This window comes from Brassica napus, assembly GCF_020379485.1.
Source record: "Brassica napus cultivar Da-Ae chromosome A8 unlocalized genomic scaffold, Da-Ae chrA08_Random_1, whole genome shotgun sequence".
In the NCBI taxonomy this organism is placed as follows: Eukaryota; Viridiplantae; Streptophyta; class Magnoliopsida; order Brassicales; family Brassicaceae; genus Brassica; species Brassica napus.
In genome coordinates this window covers 41596-57500 of record NW_026014084.1, presented here as the reverse complement: position 1 = coordinate 57500, position 15905 = coordinate 41596, and the positions used below count along the sequence as shown (strand labels likewise).

At 50.9% G+C, this 15905-nt stretch overlaps 1 non-coding gene across 1 annotated transcript; it reads right to left on the bottom strand.

Annotated features, from left to right (window-relative positions):
- Positions 1–8629: 8629 nt before the first annotated feature.
- LOC125594426 lies at positions 8630–8785 on the bottom strand. Its single transcript, XR_007329853.1, has one exon. It is a non-coding gene; the product is annotated as a 5.8S ribosomal RNA (ribosomal RNA).
- Between the last annotated feature and the right edge of the window lie 7120 nt (positions 8786–15905).

Genomic DNA, 15905 nt, shown 5'->3' with positions numbered 1-15905 from the left:
TCTTTCTGATTATGCACAAAGGGTTGTGTTGGTTCAGTCCAAGGGACACGTTCCTAGACTGGCCGGACATAACCAAACCGCTAACCTAGACGCTGGTCGGTTAGACGGTCGGTTCGAATCGCACCATAGACTGGGCGGTTGGACTAAATGGTTGGGCATGTCCCAAGAGGCACGAGTGGCCAAAGGTTACGAGTTACCAACGGTTGTGAGTTGCCAAAGCGTGTAAGTAACCAAGGGTTACGAACGCCAAGTGGTACGAGCACCAAGTGGTACGAGGACCAAGAGGTACCAAAGGCCGATGGGGTGCGTGTACCAAGCGGTGCCTGTTGAGGCAGGTCGTGTCTGTTCCTTAGGGATCAGACCATGTCTTGTCCGTTGAGACAAGTACACGGTCTGTCCAGGCCAGGGAAAGAGTCACAAGGTCCGAGCGGCCATTGGCCTGACCGGATTGGGCGTGAGGCTTACTCGGCCATTGGATCCAGGCCCAAGGCCGGATCAGGTAAGGAATTCCGTTGGGCCATTGAGCCGGACTTCATCTAGGCCGGTGGCACCTAGATTCTATCAGGATGGACGGATTGGTCTTCGGGACGATCCAGACTGTTCGTGTGTTCTGTTTATCTATTCTGGGCTGTCTATCTGATTCTAAGTCAAGGGGTGGTTGGTTGAATGACTTAGGATTCGGTAGGCAGGTTCATATCTTTTTATAAGTTTATTTTCTGAGGTTTATCAATGTTCTAGGAACCAAGCCCAGCATTGTAGGATCGACCAGTCCTATTCTCGGTTATGATTAATGCTTACCTGGTTGTGGTTTCAGGAACTAAGGATGGTTCTGGTCAAGCCAAGGAGCCATCAAGGCTTGGTCAGTGAGAGGCTGTGTAATGTGTGGTTAGATGATGCTAGGGACGAACAAGTGATTATCTATGAAACTGTTAAGAAGTTGTGTATTGGATCTCATGTTTCTAAGTAATACAAAGTTTACTCATTGTTATTCCGCTGTGCTATCTGTTCAATTGATTTAGAACCTCAGATTCAAACATGACTTAGTAAATGAAAGACTTAAAAATGAATCAAACAAGCAAAGAAATTGATTAAGTAGCAAACGGGTTCAGTCTTGTCGAGAGGCCGGATTCGGGCGTTACAAGTTGGTATCAGAGCATGCTTGATTCTAGGATAGTTGGGTTATGTAGTCAACACACACGCAGCCAGCTGATTCAGTCTCACAGTGAGGTTTGATAGTTAGGTCTTGGGATTAATTGTCTCGGTTATGTTATGTATATGTTGTATTAACAATGTCTGAATCCTTAGGCTGGGAAAAGCAAATTGGGAAAGCCCTGAAGGAGTAAGAAAACGGCTGGTCCGTCAAGTCAAGTGGCCGCGGACGGAATTAATCTGTCCGGGTTACCAACCGAGCCGGCTGCAACTAACACCGGTGATGTGTTACCGACTGACCAGGCCAATCTTACGGGAACGCAACAAGAAGGTCAGCAACATCAGGAGAGCGACGAGGAAGTGGAATCCTCGAACGCTAACCGTGATTGTGACCAGCGTGAGCAAAGGGCCGAGGGAACGGCCAACGTGCCCGCAGTACTGTCCCGTGAGGACTTGTTAGAGGCCATGAAAGTAATGGGTAATGAGGTGGCGGTTATGATTCAGCTGTTCACTCCACCAGTGAATTCATCAGTTGGTCAAGCTACACCTGTAGCTACGGCTACACCTATTGTTACGGGTCCAACTGTGGACGCGGTTGAGGTGATCGAGATCGATCCACCGGAAGGGTCTGTAAAGAAGGTTGACTATCTGAGTTTGCTTCAACATCTATCAAGATTGTGTACGAAGCAATTCTCAAGCAGCACCGACCCGGGTGTGGCAGATGAGTGGAGGAGTAGGCTAGTCCGAAACTTCCAATCAACTCGCTGTCCAGAGGATTGCAGACGAGACATTGCGGTTCACTTCCTTGAAGGGGACGCGCATAATTGGTGGCTTGCAGTGGATAAGCGCACCAATGAAAGTCTCACAAGTTTTGCGGACTTTTTAAATCAATTCAACCGCAAATACTTTCCTGCTGAGGCTTGGGATCGTCTGGAAGCTAAGTTTCTAGATTTGGTCTAAGGCCGCAGGACCGTACGGGAGTACGAAGAAGAGTTCAACCGACTCAGACGGTTTGGTGGAAGAGAGCTGAAGGACGAAGCAGTCCAGGTCCGTAGGTTCATCCGAGGCCTAAGGCTGGAACTGAAGACCCACTGCTCGATCCGCACTTTCAAAACCGTCGGAGAACTGGTGGAACGGGTGGCTTTGTTGGAGTCTAACTTGGCTGAGGAAGCTAATCTTAAGGCTAAGCCACAGTCTGGCCCATTGGGCAAGACTAATGATAAAAAGAGAAAATGGGACCAGGTGGACGGAGGTAAGACCTCTGGTGGCCGACCTGTGTGTTCCAAATGTGGACGGAACCATCCCGGGGAGTGCTGGAAGGCCAAGGGAGCTTGTGTTCGTTGTGGCAGCATGGACCATGGGGTTCAGAACTGTCCTCGACCGAACCAGTCTGGGAGAAGCGGCCAGATGACCTGTTTCCATTGTGGCCAGCAAGGACATTTCCAATCGGAGTGTCCCAAGCTGCAAGGAAGTCAGGGGAAGGGCCATGGAGATTCAGGAAAGGTGTCTCAAGGCAAACCAACCACAACACCGAGGGTGTATGAACTGTCACGAGAAGAAGGAGCTTCCGGATCCTTTGATTCGATCGCTGGTAATTTCTAAATTTATCTTTTTACATTCAAGTAGTAATGCTTGGTCTGGAACCTAGAATGTGGTCTAGGGGATTCTGATGGGGGTCTCTGATAGGAACCCTCATGGTCGGTGGGGTAAAAACCCAAGTGCTTTTCGACACAGGGGCTACACATAGTTTTGTGAGTCCGGGACTGGTCGGAAAGGGTCTGTTTTGTCTGGATGCTGGTGATAATTTTGGGATAGTGAGGGCGGCCGGTGAGCAAGCCATGAACTCACTAGGTCTCATGACGAACATCCCAGTACATATCCAGGGAAAGGTCTTCCCTGTGAATCTGGTCTGTGACCACCTAAAGAATCAAGAAGTGATCTTAGGTATGGATTGGTTGGGAAAGTACCAAGCCACTCTCGATTGCCATAAGGGTCGTGTGCAATTGGAGAATGGACTTCACCCGGTAGAGTACCAAGGTCTGTGTCAGGCTCAAGAGAAAGTAGTGGTTTCAGCAGTTCGAGCGATTCGGATGCTGGAACAGGGTTGTCAGTCATTCTTGGCGACAATTACAACTACAGAGCCTGACAGTTCTGGTTTTCTGTTAGACCCACGCGGGGATTCGTTGGTGTCCGAGTTCCAGGATGTGTTTCAGTCGCTACAGGGTGTCCCCCCTGATAGGTCCGATCCTTTCCTGATTGAACTGGAACCAGGGACAGCTCCGCTGTCCAAGAGTCCGTATCGAATGGCTCCGGCCGAGATGGCCGAGCTGAAGAAGCAATTGGAAGAATTGCTTGACAAGGGGTTCATACGGCCAAGTAGCTCCCCTTGGGGTGCATCAGTCCTCTTTGTAAAAAAGAAGGATGGTAGCATACGTCTGTGCATCGACTATCGAGGGTTGAACAGGGTAACTGTGAAGAACAAGTATCTGTTGTCCAGGATAGACGAGCTGTTGGATCAGCTGAAAGGAGCTAAGTGGTTTTCAAAAATCAATTTGGCCTCAGGATATCATCAGATACCTATAGAGCCAAATGACATTAGGAAAACAGCATTTACGACCAGGTACGGCCATTACGAATTCGTAGTGATGACGTTCGGTCTGACCAATGCACCTGCTGCATTCATGAAAATGATGAACAGTGTGTTCCGGGACTTCTTGGATGAATCAGTGATCATCTTCATTGATGATATCCTGATATACTCCAAGGACGAGGAATCTCATCGGAAACATTTTACAGCCGTGCTGGAACGATTACGAGAGCACAAACTCTTTGCTAAACTCAGCAAGTGCAGTTTTTGGCAAAAGAGTATTGGGTTCCTCGGTCATATTGTCTCTGACCAGGGCATCTCAGTGGATCCAGAGAAGATCAGGGCAATCAAGGATTGGCCCCGACCACGCAGTGCCACAGAAGTTAGAAGCTTCCTAGGGCTGGCAGGTTACTATAGAAAGTTTGTGAAGGGATTCGCAAGCTTGGCTCAGCCGATGACACGGTTGACTGGGAAGGACGTTAAGTTCACATGGTCTGACGAGTGTACGAGATGTTTCTCTGCACTTAAGGATATGTTAACTAGCGCACCCGTCCTGGTTCTCCCGGAGGCAGACCAACCTTATGTGGTCTACACGGATGCGTCCATCACTGGACTCGGTTGCGTGTTGACCCAACATGGGAAGGTCATTGCTTACGCGTCAAGGCAGCTGAAGAAACATGAGGGAAACTACCCTACCCATGAACTTGAAATGGCTGCGGTAGTGTTCGCCTTAAAGATTTGGCGATCATATTTATAAGGGGCCAAAGTCCAGATACTTACGGACCATAAAAGTCTGAAGTATATATTCACCCAGCCTGAGTTGAACTTAAGGCAGAGAAGGTGGATGGAGTTCGTGGCCAACTATGACCTAGACATCACTTATTATCCGGGCAAGGCCAACCTTGTGGCTGACGCCTTGAGCCGGAAACGAGAAGATGTTGCGGCCGGTAGCAGAACGGATGAGCCGGATGAGGCGGGATGTTTCATCCGTTTAAATGCTTTGAACGGGACGGACGGACCACGGGGTTTAGAGGCGGTGAATAGAGCCGACCTGCTTACCCGGATCCGAGCGGCCCAAGATCAGGACGAGAACATGAAGACGGTTGCTCGGAACGACCTTTACTGAGTATCAAATCGCCAAGGACGGTATGATCTTAGTTCATGGTCGGATCAGCGTACCCAATGATAGGAGTTTAAAGGACGAGATCCTTAGAGAAGCTCACAAATCTAGATTCTCGATCCATCCTGGAGTGACCAAGATGTATCATAATCTCAGACAGTACTATCATTGGATACGGATGAAGGTCGATGTGGCCGAATGGGTGGCCAAATGTCCTACTTGTCAAGTCGTCAAGGCCGAACAACAAGTTCCGAGTGGACTGCTTTAGAGCCTACCTATTCCGGAATGGAAGTGGGATCACATCACGATGGACTTCGTGACAGGATCGACTAACCAAGTCTGCCCACTTCCTGGCCATCAAAAAGACTGATGGAGTCGACCGGATTGTGAGTAAGTACATTGACGAGATTGTGAGGCTACACGGAGTACCATCAAGTATAGTTTCGGATAGAGATTCGAGGTCCACATCTCACTTCTGGCAAGCTTTTCAAAAAGCTTTTGGAACAAGAGTGAACATGAGTACGGCTTATCATCCCCAAACGGATGGGCAGTCGGAAAGAACTATACGGACGCTGGAGGACACGCTTCGAGCATGTGTTCTCGATTGGGGTGATTCCTGGGAACGGCATTTGCCGTTAGTGGAGTTCGCCTACAATAACAGCTTCCACTCAAGTATAGGCATGTCGCCATACGAAGCTTTGTATGGAAGACCATGCAGGACACCGTTATGCTGGACCCAAGTGGGAGAACGCAGCATGATAGGCCCCGAGATCATGGAGGAAACCACAGAGAAGATCAAGTCCGTGCGGGACAAGATGAGGGCCGCACAGGACAGACAAAAGCACTATGCTGACAAACGAAGGAAAGAACTGGAGTTTGCAGTGGGTGATATGGTCTATCTCAAAATGATTACCTTTAAAGGTAGAGTGCAAATTTCTGGTAAAAGGAAATTGGATCCAAGATACCTAGGGCCGTTCAGAGTCATAGAACGAGTGGGTAGTGTGGCATACAAGTTGGACTTACCATCTGAGATGGAAGCCTTTCATAATGTATTCCATATCTCCCAACTCCGGAAGTGCTTGACGGATCAGGACATCTTAATACCAGAAATACCATCTGATCTAGGTACGAACCTAACTTTGGAAACAAGGCCGGTTCGGATCGTAGATAGGATGGAAAAAGCAATGAGAAAGAAAACAATCCAGATGGTCAGGTCATTTGGGATTGTAATGGTCGAGAAGAGACCACTTGGGAGACGAAGGCCAGGATGAAGGCCAAGTTTCCAAATTGGTTCGACCAGTTTGTGTTGGATGAAACACATGACTCGGATTCGAAGACGAATCCATTGCTAGTGGGGGAGACTTGTAACATCCCGGATCCTGAATAGGATCATTGGGAAGGCCATGGTTCGAGGAAACGTACTAGTCTGTCTTAAGACATCAAGGTAAGCGTTCCATGGCCGGATAAGAAGGTTAAGGACGTAAGAAACTTAGACTTAACCTTACACAAGTCGAGAGTCAGCTAGACCGAGCAGAACGGTAGCTGGACGAATGGAACGGGTAGCTCAACCAGCTCAACGGAGTTAGGTTAAGCTACATCCAGCTCGGACACTACAAGGTCAGCTCCACTAGCTGGACTACTAGCTCACTCAGCTGAGGCAGCTGGGGGTCAGCTCATCTCAGCTGGACGGACTGTTCGGGTTTCGGTCTGATGGTCTGGGTCCGGGCCGGTGGCAGGCCATGGGGGTCTGGCCATGAGGTCATGGACCATTGGGGCTTAGGACAAGGCCATGGGCTAAGTCCAGAAGAGTTGGGTAAGGCTTTGGGCCTCTGTCCGACCCAACCCATGCGGTATTGGCGAAGGGACGCATGCGGCCGAGAGGGTGTAACCCTTGGCCGATTGTGCCCATCCGCTGGCCAGTCATGCCTGTTTGTGAGGAAAGACTTACCCCCTCGTTTTCTATAAATATGGGGTCCTCTCTGTCGATTTCATTTATCCAATCCAGAGTAGAATACTCAGAGAAATCATAGAGAGAGAGAAAGAAAGAGAGAGAGAGTTTCCGGCCAAAGCAAGGCCGATTGTGTGGTGGTTAGGTTTCCGGCGATCTGATCGTTTGTGAAGCAACCTCCGATCAAGTATGGGAGACCGAGAGCAGGAGAAGAGCGTGGAGAACCCTGACCTGGTTCAGAAGGTACGTGGTGGGCTTTGGCCGCACCAGTCCAAACAGACGGTCCTTGTGACCACACCGCGGCTCTGGATGGTTCATTAGACCCGGCCGCTTCGCCTCTTCTTGTTTATATCCGGTCCATTCTCTTCTTTCTGATTATGCACGAAGGGTTGTGATGGTTCAGTCCAAGGGACACGTTCCTAGACTGGCCGGACATAACCAAACCGCTAACCTAGACGCTGGTCGGTTAGACGGTCGGTTCAAATCGCACCATAGACTGGGCGGTTGGACTAAACGGTTGGGCATGTCCAAAGAGGCACGAGTGGCCAAAGGTCACGAGTTACCAACGGTTGTGAGTTGCCAAAGGGTGTAAGTAACCAAGGGTTACGAATGCCAAGTGGTACGAGCACCAAGTGGTACGAGGACCAAGAGGTACCAAAGGCCGAGGGGGTGCGTGTACCAAGCGGTGCCTGTTGAGGCAGGCCGTGTCCGTTCCTTAGGGATCAGACCATGTCTTGTCTGTTGAGACAAGTACACAGTCCGTCCAGGCCAGCGTAAGAGTCGCAAGGTCCGAGCGTCCATTGGCCTGACCGGATTGGGCGTGAGGCTTACTCGGCCGTTGGATCCAGGCCCAAGGCCGGATCAGGTAAGGAAGTCCATTGGGCCATTGAGTCGGAGTTCTTCTAGGCCGGTCGCACCTAGATTCTATCTGGATGGACGGATTGGTCTTCGGGTTCATATCTTTTTATAAATATATTGTCTGAGGTTTATCAATGTTCTAGGAACCAAGCCCAGCATTGTAGGATCGACCAGTCCTATTCTCGGTTATGATTAATGCTTACCTGGTTGTGGTTTCAGGAACTAAGGATGGTTCTGGTCAAGCCAAGGAGCCGTGAAGGCTCGGTCAGTGAGAGGCTGTGTAACGTCTGGTTAGATGATGCTAGGGACGAACTAGTGATTGTCTATGAAACTGTTAAGAAGTTGTGTATTGGATCTCATGTTTCTAAGTAATACAAAGTTTACACATTGTTATTCCGCTGTGCTATCTGTTCAATTGATTTAGAACCTCAGATACGAACATGACTTTGTAAACGAAAGACTTAAAAATGAATCAAACAAGCAAAGAAATTGATTAAGTAGCAAACGGGTCCAGTCTTGTCGAGAGGCCGGATTCGGGCGTTACAGGGCACGACGGGGCTCTCACCCTCTCTGGCACCCCTTTCCAGGGAACTTGGGCCCGGTCCGTCGCTGATGACGCTTCTCCAGACTACAATTTGAATGCCAAAGACGTCCGATTTTCAAGCTGGGCTCTTCCTGGTTCGCTCGCCGTTACTAAGGGAATCTTTTTTAGTTTCTTTTCCTCCGCTAATTGATATGCTTAAACTCAGCGGGTGATCCCGCCTGACCTGGAGTCGCGTTGAGGATTTTGGGTTATCAAGAGCTTTTGGACCAGAACGTCTGACAATATGACGAGAATTGAATTCACCACCGCATGTCAAGACGCTCCTGGCGTCCTTAGCTCGGATTTTGGCCAACCGTGTGCGTTAACACACGGGAGATCAGCTTTCGTCACATATCCTCGAGAGGATGGGGGGACGACCATTTGTGACACCCAGGCAGACGTGCCCTCGGCCAGAAGGCTTGGGGCGCAACTTGCATTCAAAGACTCGATGGTTCACGGGATTCTGCAATTCACACCAAGTATCACATTTTGCTACGTTCTTCGTCGATGCAAGAGCCAAGATATCCATTGCCGAGAGTCGTTTTAGACTTTACATTGCAGCACTGCTTCCAAACAAACACCGTCTCCGGGTTGGCGAAAGCAGGCCGTTTAGTTGCATTTTCCTTGACACTTTTCGTGCTGTGGTTAGATGATATCCGGAAGCTATGCGTACGATCCAACCAAAACTGAAGTCTTGGGCATGGATGAACGTATAACCACGGAATCTGCAGGCACAGTAAGAAACCGGCCTACCGAGAGTGATGTTTCATCGTTCTCAGGTCGTTCTGTTTCCAGGGTACGACAATGATCCTTCCGCAGGTTCACCTACAAAAACCTTGTTACGACTTCTCCTTCCTCTAAATGATAAGGTTTAGTGGACTTCTCGCGATGTCGCAGACGGCGAACCACCCACGTCGCCGCGATCCGAACACTTCACCAGATCATTCAATCGGTAGGAGCTACGGGCGGTGTGTACAAAGGGAAGGGACGTAGTCAACGCGAGCTGATTACTCATGCTTACTAAGAATTCCTCATTGAAGACCAACAATTGTAATGATCTATCCCCATCACGATGAAATTTCAAAGATTACCCGGGCCTGTCGGCCAAGGTGTGAACTCGTTGAATACATCAGTGTAGCGCACGTGCGGCCCAGAACATCTAAGGGCATCAAAGACCTGTTATTGCCTTAAACTTCCTTGGCCAAAATGGCCATAGTCCCTCTAAGAAGCCTACCGTGAAGGGATGCCTCCACGTAGCTAGTTAGCAGGCTGAGGTCTCATTCGTTAACGGAATTAACCAGACAAATCGCTCCACCAACTAAGAACGGCCATGCACCACCACCCATAGAATCAAGAAAGAGCTCTCAGTCTGTCAATCCATACTATGTCTGGACCTGGTAAGTTTCCCCGTGTTGAGTCAAATTAAGCCGCAGGCTCCACTCCTGGTGGTGCCGTTCCGTCAATTCCTTTAAGTTTCAGCCTTGCGACCATACTCCCCCCGGAACCCAAAAACTTTGATTTCTCATAAGGTGCCCGCGGAGTCCTAAAAGCAACATCCGCTGATCCCTGGTCTGTGTGTGTCCGTCAACACACATAGGACGTCTGTGGCTGTCCATCAGCACACATATCAGCACGCTGGTTCTTGGACTCAGCCCTTCCCGTGGACTGTTCGGGTGATTTTGGCCCACGTGGGCTGTCTGTTCAGTACAGACAGGACGTCCATGGGTGTCCGTCAACACACACAGTACGTTCATGTGTGTCCGTCAGCACACACAGGACGTCTGTGGCTGTCCGTGTGTGTCTGTGTGTCTCCATCAGCACACACAGGACGTTTGTGGCTGTCCATCAGTACAAATATCAGCACGTTGGTCCTTGGACTCAGCACGGTGACCCTTCCCGTGGACTGTTCGGGTGATTTTGGCCCACATGGGCTGTCTGTTCAGTACACACAGGACGTCCGTGGGTTGTCCACCAGCACACACAGGACGTCCATGGCTGTTCGTGTCTATCCGTGTCTGTGTCCGTCAGTACACACAGGACGTCCGTGGCTGTCCAATAGTACACATATCAGCACGTTGGTCCATGGACTCAGCACGATGGCCCTACCCGTGGACTGTTCGGGTGATTTTGGCCCACGTGGGCTGTTTGTTCAGTACACACAGAACGTTCGTGGGTGTCTGCCAGCACACACAGGACGTCCATGGCTGTCTGTGGCTGTCTGTCAGCACACACAGGACGTCTGTGGCTGTCTGTGTGTGTCCGTGTGTGTCCGTCAGCACACACAGGACGTCCATGGGTGTCCGTCATCACACACAGGACGTCTGTGTGGGTCTGTTAGCACACACAGGACGTTTGTGGCTGTCCGTGTGTGTCCGTCAGCACACACAAAACGTCTTTGGCTGTCCATCAGTACACATATCAGCACGTTCGTTCTTGGACTCAGCACACTGACTCTTCCCGTGGACTGTTCGGGTGATTTTGGCCCACGTGGGCTGTCTGCTCAGTACACACAGGACGTCTGTGGGTGTCCACCAGCACACACTGGACGTCCGTGGCTGTCCATGTGTGTCCGTCAGCACACACAGGACGTCTGTGGCTGTCCGCGTGTGTCCGTCAGCACACACACGACGTCCATGGGTGTCCGTCAGCACACACAGGACATCCGTGTGTTTCCGTCAGCACACACATGACGTCCGTGGCTGTCCGTCAGCACACACAGGATGTCCGTGGCTGTCCATCAGTACACATATCAGCACGTTGGTCCTTGCACTCAGCACGCTGGCCCTTCCTGTGGACTGTTTGCGTGATTTTGGCCCTCGCGGGCTGTCTGTTCTGTACACACAGGACGTCTGTGGGTGTCCGCCAGCACACACAGGACGTCCATGGCAGTCTGTGGCTGTCCGTCAGCACACACAGGACGTCTGTGGCTGTCTGTGTGTGTCCGTGTGTTTCCGTCAGCACACATAGGACGTCCGTGTCTGTCCATCAGTACACATGTCAGCACGCTGGTCCTTGGACTCAGCACACTGGCCCTTCCCGTGGACTGTTCGGGTGATTTTGGCCCATGTGGGCTGTCTGTTCAGTACAAACAGGACGTCTGTGGGTGTCCGTCAAAACACAGGACGTTCGTGTGTGTCCGTCAGCACACACAGGACGTTCGTCGCTGTCCGAGTGTGTCCGTCAGCACACACAGAACGTCCGTGGCTGTCCATCAGTACACATATCAGCACGTTGGTCCTTGGAATCAGCACGCTGGCCCTTCCCGTGGACTGTTTGGGTGATTTTGGCCCACGTGGGCTGTTTGTTCAGTACACACAGGACGTCCGTGGGGGTCTGCCAGCACACACAGGACATCTGTGCCTGTCCGTGGCTGTCCGTCAGCACACACAGGACGTCTGTGGCTGTCCGTGTGTGTCCCTGGGTGTCCGTCAGCACACACAGGACGTCCGTGTGTGTCCGTCAAAACACAGGACGTCTGTTGCTGTCCGTGTGTGTCCGTCAGAACACACATGATATCCGTGGCTGTCCATCAGTACACATATCAGCACGTTGGTCCTTGGACTCAGCATGCTGGCCCTTCCCGTGCACTGTTTGGGTGATTTTGGCCCTCGCGGGCTGTCTGTTCAGTACACACAGTACATCCGTGGGTGTCCGCCAGCACACACAGGACGTCCGTGGCTGTCTGTGGCTGTCCGTCAGCACACACATGACGTCTGTGGCTGTCTGTGTGTGTCCGTGTGTGTCCGTCAGCACACATAGGACGTCCGTGTCTGTCCATCAGTACACATATCAGCACGCTGGTGCTTGGACTCAGCACACTGGCCCTTCCCGTAGACTGTTCTGGTGATTTTGGCCCACGTGGGCTGTCTGTTCAGTACGCACACGACGTCTGTGGGTGTCCGTCAACACACAAGACATCCATGTGTATCCGTCAGCACACACAGGACGTCCGTGGCTGTCCGTGTGTGTCCATGTGTGTCCGTCTGCACACACAGGACGTCCGTGGCTGTCCATTAGTACACATATCAGCACGTTGGTCCTTGGACTCAGCACGCTGGCCCTTCCCTTGGACTGTTTGGGTGATTTTAGCCCACGTAGGCTGTCTGTTCAGTACACACAGGACGTCCGTGGGTGTCCGCCACCACACACAGGACGTCCGTGGGTGTCCGCCACCACACACAGGACGTTCGTGGCTGTCCATTAGTACACATATCAGCACGTTGGTCCTTGGACTCAGCACGCTGGCCCTTCCCGTGGACTGTTTGGGTGATTTTGGCCCACGTGGGCTGTCTGTTCAGTACACACAGGACGTCCGTGGGTGTCTGCCACCACACACAGGACGTCTGATCCGAGCGGCCCAAGATCAGGACGAGAACATGAAGATGGTTGCTCGGAACGACCTTTACTGAGTATCAAATCGCCAAGGACGGTACGATCTTAGTTCATGGTCGGATCAGCGTACCCAATGATAGGAGTTTAAAGGACGAGATCCTTAGAGATGCTCACAAATCTAGATTCTCGATCCATCCTGGAGTGACCAAGATGTATCATAATCTCAGACAGTACTATCATTGGATACGGATGAAGGTCTATGTGGCCGAATGGGTGGCCAAATGTCCTACTTGTCAAGTCGTTAAAGGCCGAACAACAAGTTTCGAGTGGACTGCTTTAGAGCCTACCTATTCCGGAATGGAAGTGGGATCACATCACGATGGACTTCGTGACAGGATCGACTAACCAAGTCTGCCCACTTCCTGGCCATCAAAAAGACTGATGGAGTCGACCGGATTGTGAGTAAGTACAATGACGAGATTGTGAGGCTACACGGAGTACCCTCAAGTATAGTTTCGGATAGAGATTTGAGGTCCACATCTCACTTCTGGCAAGCTTTTCAAAAAGCTTTTGGAACAAGAGTGAACATGAGTACGGCTTATCATCCCCAAACGGATGGGCAGTCGGAAAGAACTATACGGACGCTGGAGGACACGCTTCGAGCATATGTTCTCGATTGGGGTGATTCCTGGGAACGGCAATTGCCGTTAGTGGAGTTCGCCTACAATAACAGCTTCCACTCAAGTATAGGCATGTCGCCATACGAAGCTTTGGATGGACGACCATGCAGGACACCGTTATGCTGGACCCAAGTGGGGGAACGCAGCATGATAGGCCCCGAGATCGTGGAGGAAACCACAGAGAAGATCAAGTCCGTGCGGGACAAGATGAGGGCCGCACAGGACAGACAAAAGCACTATGCTGACAAACGAAGGAAAGAACTGGAGTTTGCAGTGGGTGATATGGTCTATCTCAAAATGATTACCTTTAAAGGTAGAGTGCAAGTTTCTGGTAAAAGGAAATTGGATCCAAGATACCTAGGGCCGTTCAGAGTCATAGAACGAGTGGGTAGTGTGGCATACAAGTTGGACTTACCATCTGAGATGGAAGCCTTTCACAATGTATTCCATATCTCCCAACTCCGGAAGTGCTTGACGGATCAGGACATCTTAATACCAGAAATACCATCTGATCTAGGTACGAACCTAACCTTGGAAACAAGGCCGGTTCGGATCGTAGATAGGATGGAAAAAGCAATGAGAAAGAAAACAATCTAGATGGTCAAGGTCATTTGGGATTGTAATGGTCGAGAAGAGACCACTTGGGAGACGAAGGCCAGGATGAAGGCCAAGTTTCCAAATTGGTTCGACCAGTTTGTGTTGGATGAAACACATGACTCGGATTCGAGGACGAATCCATTGCTAGTGGGGGAGACTGGTAACATCCCGGATCCTGAATAGGATCATTGGGAAGGCCATGGTTCGAGGAAACGTACTAGTCTGTCTTAAGACATCAAGGTAAGCGTCAGCTAGACCGAGCAGGACGGTAGCTGGACGAATGGAACGGGTAGCTCAACCAGCTCAACGGAGTTAGGTTAAGCTACATCCAGCTCGGACACTACAAGGTCAGCTCCACTAGCTGGACTACTAGCTCACTCAGCTGAGGCAGCTGGAGGTCAGCTCATCTCAGCTGGACGGACTGTTCGGGTTTCGGTCTGATGGTCTGGGTCCGGGCCGGTGGCAGGCCATGGGGGTCTGGCCATGAGGTCATGGACCATTGGGGCTTAGGACAAGGCCATGGGCTAAGTCCAGAAGAGTTGGGTAAGGCTTTGGGCCTCTGTCCGACCCAACCCATGCGGTATTGGCGAAGGGACGCATGCGGCCGAGAGGGTGTAACCCTTGGCCGATTGTGCCCATCCGCTGGCCAGTCATGCCTGTTTGTGAGGAAAGACTTACCCCCTCGTTTTCTATAAATATGGGGTCCTCTCTGTCGATTTCATTTATCCAATCCAGAGTAGAATACTCAGAGAAATCATAGAGAGAGAGAAAGAAAGAGAGAGAGAGTTTCCGGCCAAAGCAAGGCCGATTGTGTGGTTGTTAGGTTTCCGGCGATCTGATCGTTTGTTAAGCAACCTCCGATCAAGTATGGGAGACCGAGAGCAGGAGAAGAGCGTGGAGAACCCTGACCTGGTTCAGAAGGTATGTGGTGGGCTTTGGCCGCACCAGTCCGAACAGACGGTCCTTGTGACCGCACCGCGGCTCTGGATGGTTCATTAGACCCGGCCGCTTCTCCTCTTCTTGTTCATATCCGGTCCATTCTCTTCTTTCTGATTATGCACGAAGGGTTGTGATGGTTCAGTCCAAGGGACACGTTCCTAGACTGGCGGGACATAACCAAACCGCTAACCTAGACGCTGGTCGGTTAGACGGTCAGTTCAAATCGCACCATAGACTGGGGGGTTGGACTAAACGGTTGGGCATGTCCCAAGAGGCACGAGTGGCCAAAGGTCACGATTTACCAACGGTTGTGAGTTGCCAAAGGGTGTAAGTAACCAAGGGTTACGAACGCCAAGTGGTACGAGCACCAAGTGGTACGAGCACCAAGTGGTACGAGGACCAAGAGGTACCAAAGGCCGAGGGGGTGCGTGTACCAAGCGGTGCCTGTTGAGGCAGGCCGTGTCCGTTCCTTAGGGATCAGACCATGTCTTGTCCGTTGAGACAAGTACACGGTCCGTCCAGGCCACGGTAAGAGTCGCAAGGTCCGAGCGGCCATTGGCCTGACCGGATTGGGCGTGAGGCTTACTCGGCCGTTGGATCCAGGCCCAAGGCCGGATCAGGTAAGGAAGTCCGTTGGGCCATTGAGCCGGACTTCTTCTAGGCCGGTCGCACCTAGATTCTATATGGATGGACGGATTGGTCTTCGGGACGATCCGGACTGTTCGTGTGTTCTGTTTATCTATTCTGGGCTGTCTATCTGATTCTAAGTCAAGGGGTGGTTGGTTGAATGACTTAGGATTCGGTAGGCAGGTTCATATCTTTTTATAAGTATATTGTCTGAGGTTTATCAATGTTCTAGGAACCAAGCCCAGCATTGTAGGATCGACCATTCCTATTCTCGGTTATGATTAATGCTTACCTATTTGTGGTTTCAGGAACTAAGGATGGTTCTGGTCAAGCCAAGGAGCCGTGAAGGCTCGGTCAGTGAGAGGCTGTGTAACGTCTGGTTAGATGATGCTAGGGACGAACTAGTGATTGTCTATGAAACTGTTAAGAAGTTGTGTATTGGATCTCATGTTTCTAAGTAATACAAAGTTTACACATTGTTATTC